The 15,060-nt window shown below is 39.7% G+C and overlaps 1 pseudogene; it reads left to right on the top strand.

The window, feature by feature from the left end:
* Positions 1–7,515: 7,515 nt before the first annotated feature.
* Positions 7,516–7,662, top strand: LOC148357617 (U2 spliceosomal RNA; annotated as a pseudogene).
* The last annotated feature ends 7,398 nt before the right edge of the window (positions 7,663–15,060 follow it).

Below are 15,060 nucleotides of genomic sequence, written 5' to 3'. Positions count from 1 at the left end.
CTCTATCGTAAAATTTAAAACGCCATTAGCTGTAAATTTTGTACGTTCTATTGTTCCATTGATTTCTCGTCTGTTGGTTGTTCCTGTATAAGCCACAGCCTCTTCCAAACTTGGGCATTTATTCTAACCCCCTAATTTTAGTATTTTATAGTATTGTTGTAAATACAGCTTAGATGCAAGTATATATAGTTGGGAGAATATCAGTCAGGAGAAATTCTTCCACTCTGTGTTTGAGACAGTGCCACCGTAACTGTATTGAGTTGTACTATGTCGGGTCTTATAAACATGCCAATCCCATTTTGACGTTATGAATAGCGAAGTGATGCTGGTAAACTAAGGCAGTGTTTCTGATCTGGTGGGTCAGGACCCAAAGGTGGGTCCCGGACCCATTTTTAAGGGGTTGCGGGCATTTGTCTTGGCAAAATAATCAAAAACAAAAAAAAAACCTGAGGGTTATCTTAACTTATTTTCAGTAGATGGATTTAATTATATTGAAGCCAAAGCTACTGAAGTGAAGCATTTTGAAATTCTTTAACTGGACATTGGTTATTTTTTAGCACCTCCTACTGGTATAAAATTTAATTAAATACAAAACAAACCAATATTGATTTGAAAAATAAGAAAACATACATGGACTATTATCAAATTTGTACTTACACATTAATGTATTTTTATACATGAGGTCCACCTAGGGGGTGCTGACATGCTTCTCCACCACCTTGCTGCATAGGTTAAATAAAAACCTTGTGAAATGTAATGAAAAACTAAAAAAAGAGAATAAACATTGTGCGGATTGGTCACTTTGAGCCTCCGCATTTTGAATTTTTCCTTGTGCTTTGGAGCACTCTTGTTTTGTCACACGACACAATACAGCAGCATCTAGTGGACAAATGTTACACACTCAATGCCGGAGTGACAACTTGGGCTGGATGAAAAAAATAATTTCAACACGTACTATCCAACCTTACTCATGCAACAACTCTTGTCAGCTATTTGGCCACATTCAACTCAACAGATGAGGTGAGTTATACCATCTCCCCTCCTAAATTTGAATTTGGTTTGGCCCACCACCATTCTTTGTTTGTGTATTGGTCAAATTAAGACTTAACAGCGCGAATGATATGAGTTGTGCTACATGTTTGCAGATTTTAGCAGTTAACTGTAATTACAAAGTAGCCCCTCCCACTCAAATAAGCACGTGGTGATGATTTTTTTTGGGGGGGAGAAGTGGCTTTTTGTCATGGTCGCCTTGGCGACCGGTCTGCCCCGCCCCCTGGGCACCAGCTGAAGCAGATCAGCTAATTGCGTGTCTGCTATTTAAGGCTGGATTCTGGGTATTGCGGGTGTTGGCTCATTATACATCTTTTCTGTTCTGTTATGCCTTGTTCTGTTTAGTTGAGTTGGAAGAAACCTGTGTTTGCACGTTTTTGTTAAAGCCTGTTTGTTCTGTATTGTCCCTGAGTTTTGGACAACTTTTATTTTGGTAAATAAAAGTTTTGATCGTCACGCAATTGAGTTCTCCCTTCCTGCCTCCTGCCTCCGTTCTGGTCCGGTCACCTCACCCACCTCGTGACACTTTTTCAGCTTGGCTGACTAAAAAAAGCCAACTCTTTCGGCCCCAAAGTCCTCTTCAGATTGTTTTACCTGCTTTTATCGATATATTGAAAATTATGCACAAAATTACTTTTCAGGGGCAAATAAAACTAAAGAAGAAAAAAGACAACAATGATAAAAAAACAACAGAAGAACAAAAAAAAAATGCGAAAAGAGAGAAAAATAAGAAACAGTCGTCGAGAAGAATGAAAATAACACACGGAACTTGAGAAAAAGTAATCAAAAGCAGGAAAGCAAAAGAAAAATGTGAAAAATACAACAAAAAAATAAAGAGAAAAAGCTTGGGAAATAGGAAAAAAAGAAGACAAAAATGAGAAAAAAAATAAAAAAGAGAAAGACAGGTCCTTTCACAATATACAGAGCCTACCATGTCATTGGGCTAGCATATACCGGTGAATTCCTGTTGAGCCTTTCCTGTACTCAAGTTGCATGTGAGTGGAGCTTTTCCGCTTTAAATGTTGTGAAAACTAGGCACATATTGTATCAGGAACTTTTGAAGGCTTTCATGCCGATGTTCATTGAAAAGGAAATTATAGACAATGACATTGTCTTTAACAAAGTTACAGAGACCAGTGCTTTGCTTAGGAGGATTTTGATGTTTTAAGTAGCCTACTTAAAATGTGTATAGTAAAGCTACATCATAAGAGTTTAGTGTAAAGCCTAATAATGTGTTGGGAAAAAAAATGCAATTGTCACAAGCCAGAAACGGAGACAGGACCAAATAGCGTTCGTTAAACTCAGTTTTATTGAAATAGAGAGAAGTGCTTGCTTCCACAATCCGATGATCGTCGGACACGGGTGGCTGACGGCAGGAATTGCCACTTCCGCGTCGAACGAGGATAGTCGTGGGTGGCAGGTAAGCTGGTCGGTAGCCGAGACAGAAGAGCAAGGGCGGTAATCGAGTCCAGAAAAAAGGTCGGCAACAAGTATCAGGCAAGAAACAGGGCAAACTAGGTCGATGGCCGGGACGGAAGAGCAGGGCAGAAACGGGTCCAGAAACAGGTCGGCAACGAGTAACAGGCAGGAGAAAACACAGCAGGAGATTGTCGGAGGGTACGGTGCTTGCCTAGCAAAAGCATAGGTTCGCAGGAAGGTCTGACGGCTTCCTCTTGGAAGACGGGGGTTTAAAAAAGGTCCATGAACCAATCAGTGCATGGGGCTGTTGGCGCCAACGGGGCATTAGCAGGTGCCCCGAATCAGCAATCATGACAGCAATGTTGATTTCAAATGACTGATACTGTCCATAGGTAAATATTTTTTTTATCTATATCGGTATCCTTATTTAATTATTCTTTCAATTAAAATGGCGAAGTGTTTTCTGTTAACTTATCAACATATACCTGAATTTCTTCCCGATAAAATTGCATCAAAAGAGCTTGCTGCTGTTCCATTCATTCAAGTTCCTCCTCCATAGCTAAGTGGGCTGGCCTTTGGTGGAATACTCCCTGGCTGAAAAGGGGTCCACTCAGCCCCTATACACACTGTCCCTTTAAAAATGCAGCTAATGGAGCACAAAACGGAATATTTTACTCAAAGACATTTTGGTTTTGCTGGCCATTTTGTTTTGTTCTTCTATTTTATGTAAATATATTCTACTTTCTCTATGCAATGCTTTTCATTCATACATTTAAGAAGTGGTCATTTGTTGTCTTAATTTGGGTCATGGCTTGCAATTACGGTGGGGTGGTGGATCCTCAAGTAAGACCAGTTGAGAAGCACTATACCTGTAGGGCCGCCCCCTCCTTGGGGACGCAAGGCTCCATCAAGGGGGGCGAGGGTGCCTTTGACTTTGGATTTTTTTTTTAACTACTCCAGAATAAAGTGAAATTGCATCTCCACAACACTAGGCCACAGTTCATATAGCACCGAGTATAACCATTGAGTATGAAGTGTAAACCCAAAGTGAAGCAGACCCTCAAGTTACCCCACACAAAATATTTACAACAGATTCGTAGACAGGTAAAGTGAGACGGGGTAAAGAGGGGAACAAAAGTCTCCTCCTCAAAGCTACGACAAAGAAGTTTGACAAAGTGTATGTAGCGCTTCACTGTGATCACAGAGGGAGACAAGCAAAGACTGGTGCGTCTGCAATGTTAAAAATGTTGTGAGGGAAAGCACACATCCACATAAATTAAGATGTCCCCTTAAGACCAAACTACTTAATCACACAAATAAGAAGCTGGGCATGACAGAAAATAATTGAAGTGCACAGTCTAACTGGGCTAACTAGACTAAGGGTTCATTCATTTGTCCTGGCGTTGAAATTCAGGACACACAATGTTGTAATGACATCCGAGTTAAAAAAGAAATTAATTACGCGTTACAATAATGGTTACAGAGAAAAGTTACTTTGTAGCGTGTTACTCCCCAACACTGGTCCTCTCATCTTGTTGTTATGTCGTTATTGAGATGACATTGGATCTGATTCCCGACATGGGTGTTTATTTATCAGCAAAACTCCCTCCGAGAAATTTTGCGCCTACGCAAGCTTTGTCTTGTGTCACCTCGTCCCCGCCGTCTATATTTCATTGCATCCGTACTCAAACACAAACCCCCACACACAATTCGCATGTATGTGCTAAGCAAATGACAAAGTCTGCAGAGTAGAACTGACAGCTTTCAAAATATGGCCGCGTCAACACAATGAAATACGTTCACATGGGCCAGCTGTGCAAAGCCTGCCGTCAAAACTCTTTATCATTTGCCGGCCTGGTCATAAATTAAAACCCCCATTCCTGTTTTATCGCTTTGTAATTTTTTATTTATTTTTTTGTCCTGGGTAGTCCAAAAAGTTTTAAAAGGTAAACATCACGTCAATGTGTACTGGGAAAATGATAACCTTTTAAGGTACGTTGGGTAATATTTGAGCACTAAATGGCACTGTATTGTCTAATACGAAGGAAAATGAGCACAGCGTAGCAGCAACATGCCAGACTACTAGGTATGGATTCGACTATGTAAAGTAATTAAAAATGTCTCAACCTATGAATATTTAGAAAATGTAAACTTGGTATAATAGTTCATGTATTTTTGCCTATTTCCATATTTTTTGGGCTCTGTAAAATACATGATTCACAACAGATTTCTTCTTTTAATGTTATTGGATAAATTGGAAATGGGGCTTGAAGGTGCTTGAGTTTGGCCTTTAAAAAGGTGAGCAAATTTCTGAGAAAAGTGTCTTCTTACTTTGCAAAGAAAGAGCTCCAAAAAAGATTTTGTCATGTGCTCTGTTTCACCTAAATTTGGTTCTCGTTGACGATTTGCAACATTTATCTTTTAATTTTTGATGTGAGCTGCGAGATTGTTTGCTTGGATGGGGTTCACTCCACTGTTTTTGTTTTATCAGCCACATCTCACTGGGAAAGCGTCAGGGGGAGACATTTGGCTATCTGTAACAGCACGGTTCTGATGTCGGCCTGCATAAAAACACCGTGACGAGCAGGCTCCTGTCACTCAGAGAAGAAACTCTGAGTTTCAACCTCACGTCGGTCTCGGGGCTGCGAGAAATGTGGGAGATACGAGTATTAGGGCGAGCACATGGAAGCCTTTCAAGTGCCGGCTTCTTCTGTAATTCCCTGACTGATACAAGACACTCCGCTCATTTTATAGATGTGTGTTTTTCAAGAAAGACTTCGTTTAATCCCGGAGACACACTCGCTCTTTCTTGGCAATCTGGAGACGAGCGATAGCTGACTCGGAACGAACGGACTTTATTATTTTTAGGAAATGAAAAGCGGTGGCTGAAGATGAAACTTACTTATAACAGATATTTTTCTAAAGTACTTTCTGAAATTCAAGAAATACAGTAATCCCTCGATTTTCACAAATCGTCCATTCCATATCCGTCTCTATTAAGTGAATTTAGTAGAATAATTGCACTGATCCTCATTATAACTTGTTACTTGATCAATGTAACGAGAGAAAATAAGGAAAGAGAGGACATCACCTACACTTACACCTACAAATTCTGGTAAAGAATAAGTCAAAGCAAGTATTCCTGTCAGAACCCGAACAGACGGAGGACCCAGACGCGTAACATTTTCACACAAGCTTTATTTTACGGGAATGGGGAAGTCATGCTCGTGAAGATAAACGCCAGTGATTCGGCGACCGCTGGGCGGAAGAAGTGAGACAGAGAAGTCAGGCGCTGGAAAACAGGAAGTCAGAGGCAGACGAGCTCGAAACCAGACAGGACAGACGGGATTGATACCAGACATAGGATACACGAGCAGATATTGGACAGGACGGAACAGACGGGATCAATACCTGATACTGGAGCAAGATACCGGTCAGGACAGGGCAGACGAGATCAATACCGGGTACTGGATACTTGATACACGGGCAAGATACCGGACAGAATGGGATCGATACCGGATACTGGAGCAGGATACCGGACAGGACAGATGGGATTGATACAGGATAATCGAGCAAGATACCAGACAGGACGGGACAGACGGGATCGATACCGGATATATGATACTGGAGCAAGATACGGGACAGACAAGATCGATAACGGATATATGATACTGCAGCAAGATACCGGACAGGACAGGACAGACGGGATCGATACCGGATACTGGATATTGGAGCAAGATACCGGACAGCACTGGACAGATGAGGTCGATACCGGATACTGGATACACAAGCATGATACCGGACAGAGTCAAAATACACGTCTTGCAAGTGCAGAGGTTCATTGACGGACTGACAAGTAGGGAATGAGAGCAATGTGTTTAAATTGAAGGGAAGCCAATCAGGCAATGAGCAGCAGCTGGCGCCTAATGAGCGGACCCAACGTGACAATTCCAGGTTTTAGCTGAGCAAAACAACCTTTAAACTGTACATTCTATAACTAATGATATCATCCTTTTCATTTTCTTACTACCTTCATTTCTTTATATCATCTGTCAGAAAGCTTTCCCAAAGTTCAAGCTGTTTTGCCGATCTCTGCAATCCAACAAGTCATAAAATTCACTGTTAATCATGTAGACCAGTGGTTCTCAAATAGTGGTGCGGGTTAGTGTTAGCTAAGCTAAGACGACGTTTGAAGAAGCTTACGTAGCACTTCACTGCGACCGCGGAAGGAGACGAGCAAAGACCGATGTGCTTGTTATGTTAAAAATGCTGGTAGCGGACAATATTATCTATTTATTGTCTTAAGGTCTTACCCTAAGCCATTTCTTTTCATTCACATCTCCTGGGTTTTAAAAAGCCCTAAAGCGAATCAAAGAACAGCAACATGGTTGGCTAATAGTGACAATAATTTAAACAGTTCATAATAGTTACAATGATAACGGATAACCTTGGCAGGCTATGTAATCTTTGCAGGTGTCCAATAATAAAAAAGGGAACTACATTGTTTATGTTAAGCAAGCGGATATACATTATTATTTCCTCACTGACTTGACTGTGCATTGTGCATTCTGATTGACAGTCCTTCTTCTTCTCTACCTTTGCCACAATCACATTGTGGTTTAATATTTGAGTATGGTAATTATCCATCCATCCATTATCTGCACTGCTTATCCTCAGTAGGGTGGCAGGGGTGCTGGAGCGCATCACTCATTCACACCTAGGGACAATTTGAATCGGCCAATTAACCTGACATGCATGTTTTTGGAGTGTGGGAAGAAATCGGAGTGTCCTCTGGGAGAACTCCACACAGGGAGGCTGGTAACTGGATTCGAACACATGACCTCAGAACTGTGCCAAGGACGAGCTAACCACTAAGCTGCCGTGCCGCCCTAGTATTGTAGTTATTTGAATAAAAAAACACCATACCTTAATACAGTTATTTTATTTGTCAAACAACGCAGTGTGCTTGGGGGTTCAGAGTATAAAATAATCTATCTATCTATCTATATGGTCCTTGGCTTGGCCTTAGCAGGGCTTTTATGTTTGGTCTTTAGCTTGGCCTTTAGGCCGAGAGTATTAGGTCCTAAACTTGGCCCTTTGATTTTTGCATTCCGGAGATGGATTAAGAGCTTGCTCTGTCCACTCCACGCATCGGCCCGGTATTGCAGTACCACCGGGAACGGTGCATTCGCGATGATCGCAACAAGGCTTTAGGGCTAGGACCTTAGCTTAGCCTTTTGGCTGAGAGTAAGTGTCCCGGCTCCTAGGCTTTGTAGCGTATAATGAACTGACCGACAACGGATAATGGATAATGAATAACGAAGATAGAACAATAACCCTTAAAAACCCCCCATCTATCTATCTATCTATCTATCTATCTATCTATCTATCTATCTATCTATCTATCTATCTATCTATCTATCTATCTATCTATCTATCTATCTATCTATCTATCTATCTATCTATCTATCTATCTATCTATCTATCTATCTATCTATCTATCTATCTATCTATTTATCTATCTATCTATCTATCTATCTATCTATCTATCTATCTATCTATCTATCTATCTATCTATCTATCTATCTATCTATCTATCTATCTATCTATCTATCTATCTATCTATCTATCTATCAATCAATCTATCTATCAATCAATCAATCTATCTATCTATCTATCTATCTATCTATCTATCTATCTATCTATCTATCTATCTATCTATCTATCTATCTATCTATCTATCTATCTATCTATCTATCTATCTATCTATCTATCTATCTATCTATCTATCTATCCATCCATCCATCTATCTATCTATCTATCTATCTATCTATCTATCTATCTATCTATCTATCTATCTATCTATCTATCTATCTATCTATCTATCTATCTATCTATCTATCTATCTGTCTATCTATCTATCTATCTATCTATCTATCTATCTATCTATCTATCTATCTATCTATCTATCTATCTATCTATCTATCTATCTATCTATCTATCTATCTGTCTAAACCTTTTTATTGATTCTGATTTGCGTGTCTGCGTATGTGTTTGTATGTGACTTATAACCTCCAAAAAAGGTGAACTGATTTTTGTGGAAATTTACACATTTGTACTTTACACCTTTTGGAGTGTTTTGGGTTAAGTTTGGTGATAAGGCACTCCCAACAAATACCAACAAAATCTATAATGATCTGTTTTTGTGTACAAACGGTTCTGGAGCTGAATAAGGCCATGAACTTCTTTGGCATCCCCTAGTGGCTCCCTGGCACTTGTTTAAGACACTGCAGCCCAAACAACCTCGCTTAAGTAGAATGCCAGGCAACAGCAAGGCCAGCAACAGACGGGCCATCACGCTTGTTGAATAATATTTGTTAAAATACTTGACGGATTTTGCTTATCACTGGTCCTTTTTCCAATGTTATCCCTATTATAATTATAGCGCAGGACAATTCATCTTTTTTGTGTGGGCATTATTGTACTCACGCAACTTTTCTCATCAGGTATATTTTGTCACCGCAAAGCGCAGTGGGACTTTTAGTACAGACACAAGTAATTTATGCGAACTATGACTTACTCGCTAAAAAGCGTCTTGCATTGGTTGATTTCTTTGGGACATATTTTCTGCCCCACTGGGAAAATGCCACAGTTGTATCCATCTATCTATAGGGGAAGTCCATACTCTGGCAAGCACATACGGGCACACCTTCTAAAAAGACAGGACTCAGCAATGGAGCACACTTTTGAAGCGAGTGCAAACAAGTACAATATCGCTTTGATTTTGGTGAGTGATCTGAATGAAATTATCCTTATTCTTTAATTTCAAAAGTTAATAAGAGAAACTCTGTCTATTTGCGTCGTCCGTGGTTGGCCTCCTGATTGGTTTCCTCGCAAAAGACGTGTATAGGGGGTTATTTTGTTTGTCACCAGTCATGTAAATGATTGATTCGAATCAGCGCCCAGGAAACAGAAAGCCTTTCTCTGATTGGTTTGAGTATAAAGGCGATGTAAAGGGACACTGTGATTCCGCAAAGTACAGTACATACAGGATGTCCGAAAAAAAGTATACACATTTTAGCAGCTGATAACTCAATTATATATTCTTTCTTTATCGACTGAACTCATTGAACCGAGTGATGGCACCCAGACTTGACTTTGAAGAAATGTAATTTGCTGTAAAATTCCACTGGAAGTATGAAAATACAGTAGCACAACAATTTAAGAGGGAGTATAACAAAGAACCACCAACAAGAGTTACTCAAATTAAGGATAAATATGAAGCTGATGGAACTGTTCATGACATTCATAAGAAGTGTCCCGGAAGACTATGTCTATTGACGAGGCCCACAAAAGAAGAAACATTACTGGAAAAGTTTCAACGGAGTCCAGGAAAGTCTTTGCGGCAGACTTGTCCATAGGTTTCTAAATGATTTGTCCATCGCATGATGAAACGTTGTTAATGGAGAAGTTACATTCCAAGTTTAATCCATGATCCTAATGATGAAGATCCATACCGAAGTGTGTAGAATCACGAGTGGTACTAGGATTTGTGCAATAAAGATGCACACTTTCCGACAAAGAGTGGAGTGATGAGGCCACATTCAAACTAAACGGTTCGATTAACATACACAATTATTATTTTTATTTTTATTTTTTGGGGGGACAATATCTCTGTATTAATTGTAATTACAACATCCTTTGCTGTCTGGTAATCCTGAAAGGGGGATACCACATGTGCGGTCCCTTCTCAAGGTTTCGTCATTTTCCTCATGTTGAGGTTTTTGAGTTTTTCCTTGCCCTCATGTTGGTTCCAGATCAGGGGATGGTGTAATAATAGTCTGAAATAATAGTCTGTGCAATAACCTGTGCAGCCCTTTGAGACTCTTTGTGATTAAGGGCTATACAAAAATAAATGACTTGACTTGAATTTTCCCTACTAGGGACGTCAGTATCCATGTTATGACCAACCATCATGTTAATTTGCCAGTAGCTAATTGCCTTTTCTTACTTCTAGTAGCTTTTTCAAAGTTTTTTTTCTTCAAAATTAAGTCCGGCTGCCATCTCTGGGTTGGATGGGTTCAGTCTATGAAGAATGAATAAAGAATGGAAATATCAGCTGCTAAAATATATCTACATATTTTGTGACACCTTACACTAAAAATAGAACTGATGAATTAAACAAAATCTCACTGAGGACACAAAAGTGGAACCCAGAAACAGTGAGAGAATTCTGTACCTTCGCTTTGCCATCATCCCGTTTGCTTGGTATGGCCTCGGCACTGCCTCCAAATCAAGAAAATCTCAAAATTGCTTTCATCCTGTAATTCCAAGGGAAAGATTTGTCTTTGGCAGAAAGTGTGACAGGAGGATAAGTCAGTGCGGTGACTCTGTCAAAAATTTTCGGCTTCTCCGGGAGATAGAAGTTCCCTGCTGTCAACACCCGTGTCCTCCTGGCTGGTCGCCGACAGGGGAGCGTCAGATATGCGGGCTGGTGAGTGATCGCAGATACTGGTAAAAAAAGAAAGAAAAAACTATTTTGTTCTTTTGGCAGATCATTTTGCTCATCTGATGATTTTTTATTTTTTTTTACTATATTTTTTCAATATCGTTTTTTATTATTTCGGTATAGATTATTTTCCTCCTCATTCTATTATAACTATTAACTATATGACTTTTGGGGATAAATATGTAAACAGTATATATGTATATATATATATATATATATATATATATATATATATATATATATATATATATATATATATATATATATATATATATATATACATCTCATTATCTCATTAGCTGCACCGCTTATCCTCAGTAGGGTCGCGGGGGTGCTGGAGCCCATCCCAGCAATCATCCGGCAGTGGGCAGGGGACACCCTCAACTGGTTGCCAGCCAATCGCAGGGCATACAGGGACAGACAACTCACTCGCTCATTCACACCTAGGGACAATTTGGACCGGCCAATCCACCTGAAATGCATGTCTTTGGAATGTGGGAGAAAACCGGAGAGCCCGGAGGAAACCCACGCAAGCATGGGGAGAACATACAAACTCCGCACAGGAAGTCCGGTAGCTAGATTTGAACCCACACAGGAGGTTCCCAAGACCTTAGAATTGTGCCACACACGTGCTAACCACTGCGCATATATATATATATATATATATATATATATATATATATATATATATATATATATATATATATATATATATATATATGTGTGTGTATATATATATACATATATATTTATTTATTTATTTTATTTTATTTTTTTATTATTTTTTTTTTTGCATACTGCTTAAATAGAAGGGAAGCCAATCCGTCAACGAGCTGCAGCTGGCTCCAATTGGGCGCCATGGCAACCGTAACAGGAACAATAATACCATCTGCAATATCAAATAACGATTGTGCCCATTTTTAAAAAGATTTTCCTTTATATCATAAAACTTATTTTATAGTGTCAGATAAGCTTATACCTTTCAGGTTATTAATAAGTACTAAATCTTGTGACAGTATATATTTTTACAATTTATTTTACCACAGGGCAGCATGGGGAATGAGTGTTTAGCACTTCCGTGGCAATGTTCTAAGGTCATGGGATCGAACCTTCATGTGTGGAGTTTGCATGTTCTCCCTGTGCTTGCGTGGATTTTCTCCAGGCCCTCCGGTTTCCTCCCATATTCCAAAATAATGCGGTGCAAATAATGGACCGATGGATATTTTATTAAACCCCTTTTTGTGTATGTCTATACATGTAATTCTTTAAGATAAACTCATAGTCTAAAACATATCAATATATTTTTCATTTTTGGAATAAAAAAACAAATCATGTAAACTAAAACAGACACATTATGGTCAAGATTATTTTACCAGTACAATTTCCGACAGAGATGATGCCAAACACTTTTGCTAATCATGATCTTTTTTATTTTATACATTTCTTTATTGTTTGACTTTACGAGGTTCAAATCTTTTGAGCTTCTAATGCCCAGATATTTTAGCACTGTCCACAGTAACAGGTGAAGTGGAGTTGATCGTTGGTGACGTTCGACAAAGCTGACTGCCAGAATTCTGCTTTTGAAGCTGTGTTTGAACTCAGATTGTAGAGCACGAACGAGAAAAACATCCAAATTCATTTTGGCGTCCTCGTTTGGAAATCAGTCCAAAACCCCGCATGACATTCTGGCACTTTCTTGATCAGTTCATTTACCGCCAATGATTAACTCCAATGCCCGCTGCGACTATTTACCTGTTGGGTGCTGACAGCTTGGTGTCGAGCTGGTAAACCTGATTACAGCTCAACCAGCTCAATATATATAGCAATCCAATTGGAAACAAAATATTACTGGTATTACGATAATGAAAGCCATGTAAACACAAACATTACTTGAGTGGTAGTCCAACTCCTAGTATTCCGATTGTAATGGTTGTATTAGTCTTCCATTTCCCAATTACTCGTGCATGTGTCAAGAACTAGAACAGGATCAGGACCCAAACGCGTGACGTTCTCATACAAGCCTTATATTTTATGGGAAAAGGGGAGTCTTGCACATTCGACAGCGGTCTGTCAATGTAAAGACGGGAAGCCAGAGACCAACGAGGTCATATCCAATTGCCCGAGTTGATATCAGACAGATGGGGTCGATACCAGACAGGACGGGATAGACAGACAAGATAGATAATGAAACAGGATATAGAAAATAAACAGAACAAACAAGATGGGAACGAAAACTGCTGAGAGTAATAAACAGGACAAAAATAGACGGGAACGAAACTGGAAACCAATATTAAACAGCACAAAAAAAGGGGGAACAATACTGGACTGTAAAATACCAACAGGGAAACAGGACCGAGTCAGAACCCACGTCTTGCGGAGCAGAGGTTCGTTGACGGACTGACAAGGGAAGTGTGACAGCAACACTTTTCGACATGGCACTCCAAGGTAATACATGCTGTAATAAAAACTTTAAAGAGAAAACATAGGAGAAATATTATCAAGATAAAAATATTTACAACATAGTGCTTTAAGACTGGCCTAAGTTATATTTATTGTGCAATGAAAGAATAGTGCATCGTTAACAATAGCGCAATGAAATGCAGTGCAATTAAATTCAGCAGTAACAAGAAATCCAAAATAAGTCATAGGTAACATTTCACATTTTTGCACTTGTTTAAAGTGATGATGACCCTTGAGAACAAACTGTCTCTAATGCGAGTTAATTCGCGTTTTGTACTTTGCGGCCCCAGGTTATGTTAAGTTGAAAAACATTTAAAAATAGGAAAATATTAAATAAAAATTCAAGCCTTTCAACCTGTGAACTGGATGCAGAGCATTTTTTTTGGTTCAGCCTAATAAAGCACGCCATTGTGGCCTATCTAAAAACGAACTACACTATTTTGGCCGCAATCTCTTATCCCAAGCTGACTATTGCTGAGAGCGGTTGCTAATAGAGCAAATTTGTGTTATTTGTGGAAGCCCACATGTTTTCCCTCTAAAATGAACTGCAGCCATGCAGCCGAGATCCATTAACCCTGATCACATTTTGCCGCAAGCAGGAACTGACAGGGCATACTTTTGTCAGGCTTGAATAATCTTTTTTGTCAGTTATTGTGCTTGAAATGAACTTCACTCATGCAACCGCGACCCTTCATCCCTCATCCCATGTTTCTGCAGGTGGGGATAGGTCTAAGGCATTTTTGTCGGGAGGTGTGTCGTCCGGGCCCACCTAATATGAAATGCACGGTTGTGGCAGCAATCCATCATCCCCATTTGAGAATTACTGAGAGCAGGGGCCGAGATACCAAATGTGTGTCATGCGTAGCGGCTGTTTTTTTCCATTCTTTCTGTCTGAAATGAAATGCGTCCATGCATTGTCCCTGATCACGTATAAGGCATGCCATTCTGGTCCACCTGAAATAAAATACATGATTCTGGCTACATCCAATATCCCTGTTTGACTATATCTGAGAGCAGAAGTCAGCAGAGAACATTATTTTTCAGTTACGGCAGCAGAAGCGTGCCATTTTGACACGCCTAAAATGAACTGCACTGTGGCTGCCATCCAATATCCACTTTTACTATTTTGTGAATTTTCGCATATCGCCAGGGTTTTTGGTCCCCATTAGCCGCAACAATTGAGGGATAAAAGTTTAGGCATTAGAGTAAACCGACTGCTTGTATGCAAGCCCACTTTCAATGATCAGGTATATTTTCATGGTGCAAAGGACTGTGGGACTACCAAAAAACTCCAGCTAATTCGCTGACAAAAAATTGGACTTTTGATCACAGTTACACTGTTACCTAGATGTAAACATAGCCAATGTGATGGCAAGGCCGAGGCCAATTGAAAATGTTTTTACAATTCTTCTCAGGTTAGAGTGCGACTAATTACTTGCTATTGTGCGAAATGCCGAGGCTGGCTTCATGCTGGTATTACGAGTGTTACTCTGAGTGCCTGCCAAGGTCACAAAAGCTTCTTTGTCACATGATCCTTAGAGGTTCAAAAGCACAGAGTGTCAACACTCCAGAATTCTGGAACACTTTGTTCTGATAAGAGAGCGGCCAAATCTCCTGGTACA

This window comes from Urocampus carinirostris, chromosome 10, assembly GCF_059441175.1.
Source record: "Urocampus carinirostris isolate Australia breed hairy pipefish chromosome 10, RoL_Ucar_1.0, whole genome shotgun sequence".
NCBI classification, from domain to species: domain Eukaryota; kingdom Metazoa; phylum Chordata; class Actinopteri; order Syngnathiformes; family Syngnathidae; genus Urocampus; species Urocampus carinirostris.
The sequence above is the reverse complement of the archived record's forward strand: the minus strand, read 5'-3'. Positions and strand labels throughout refer to the sequence as shown.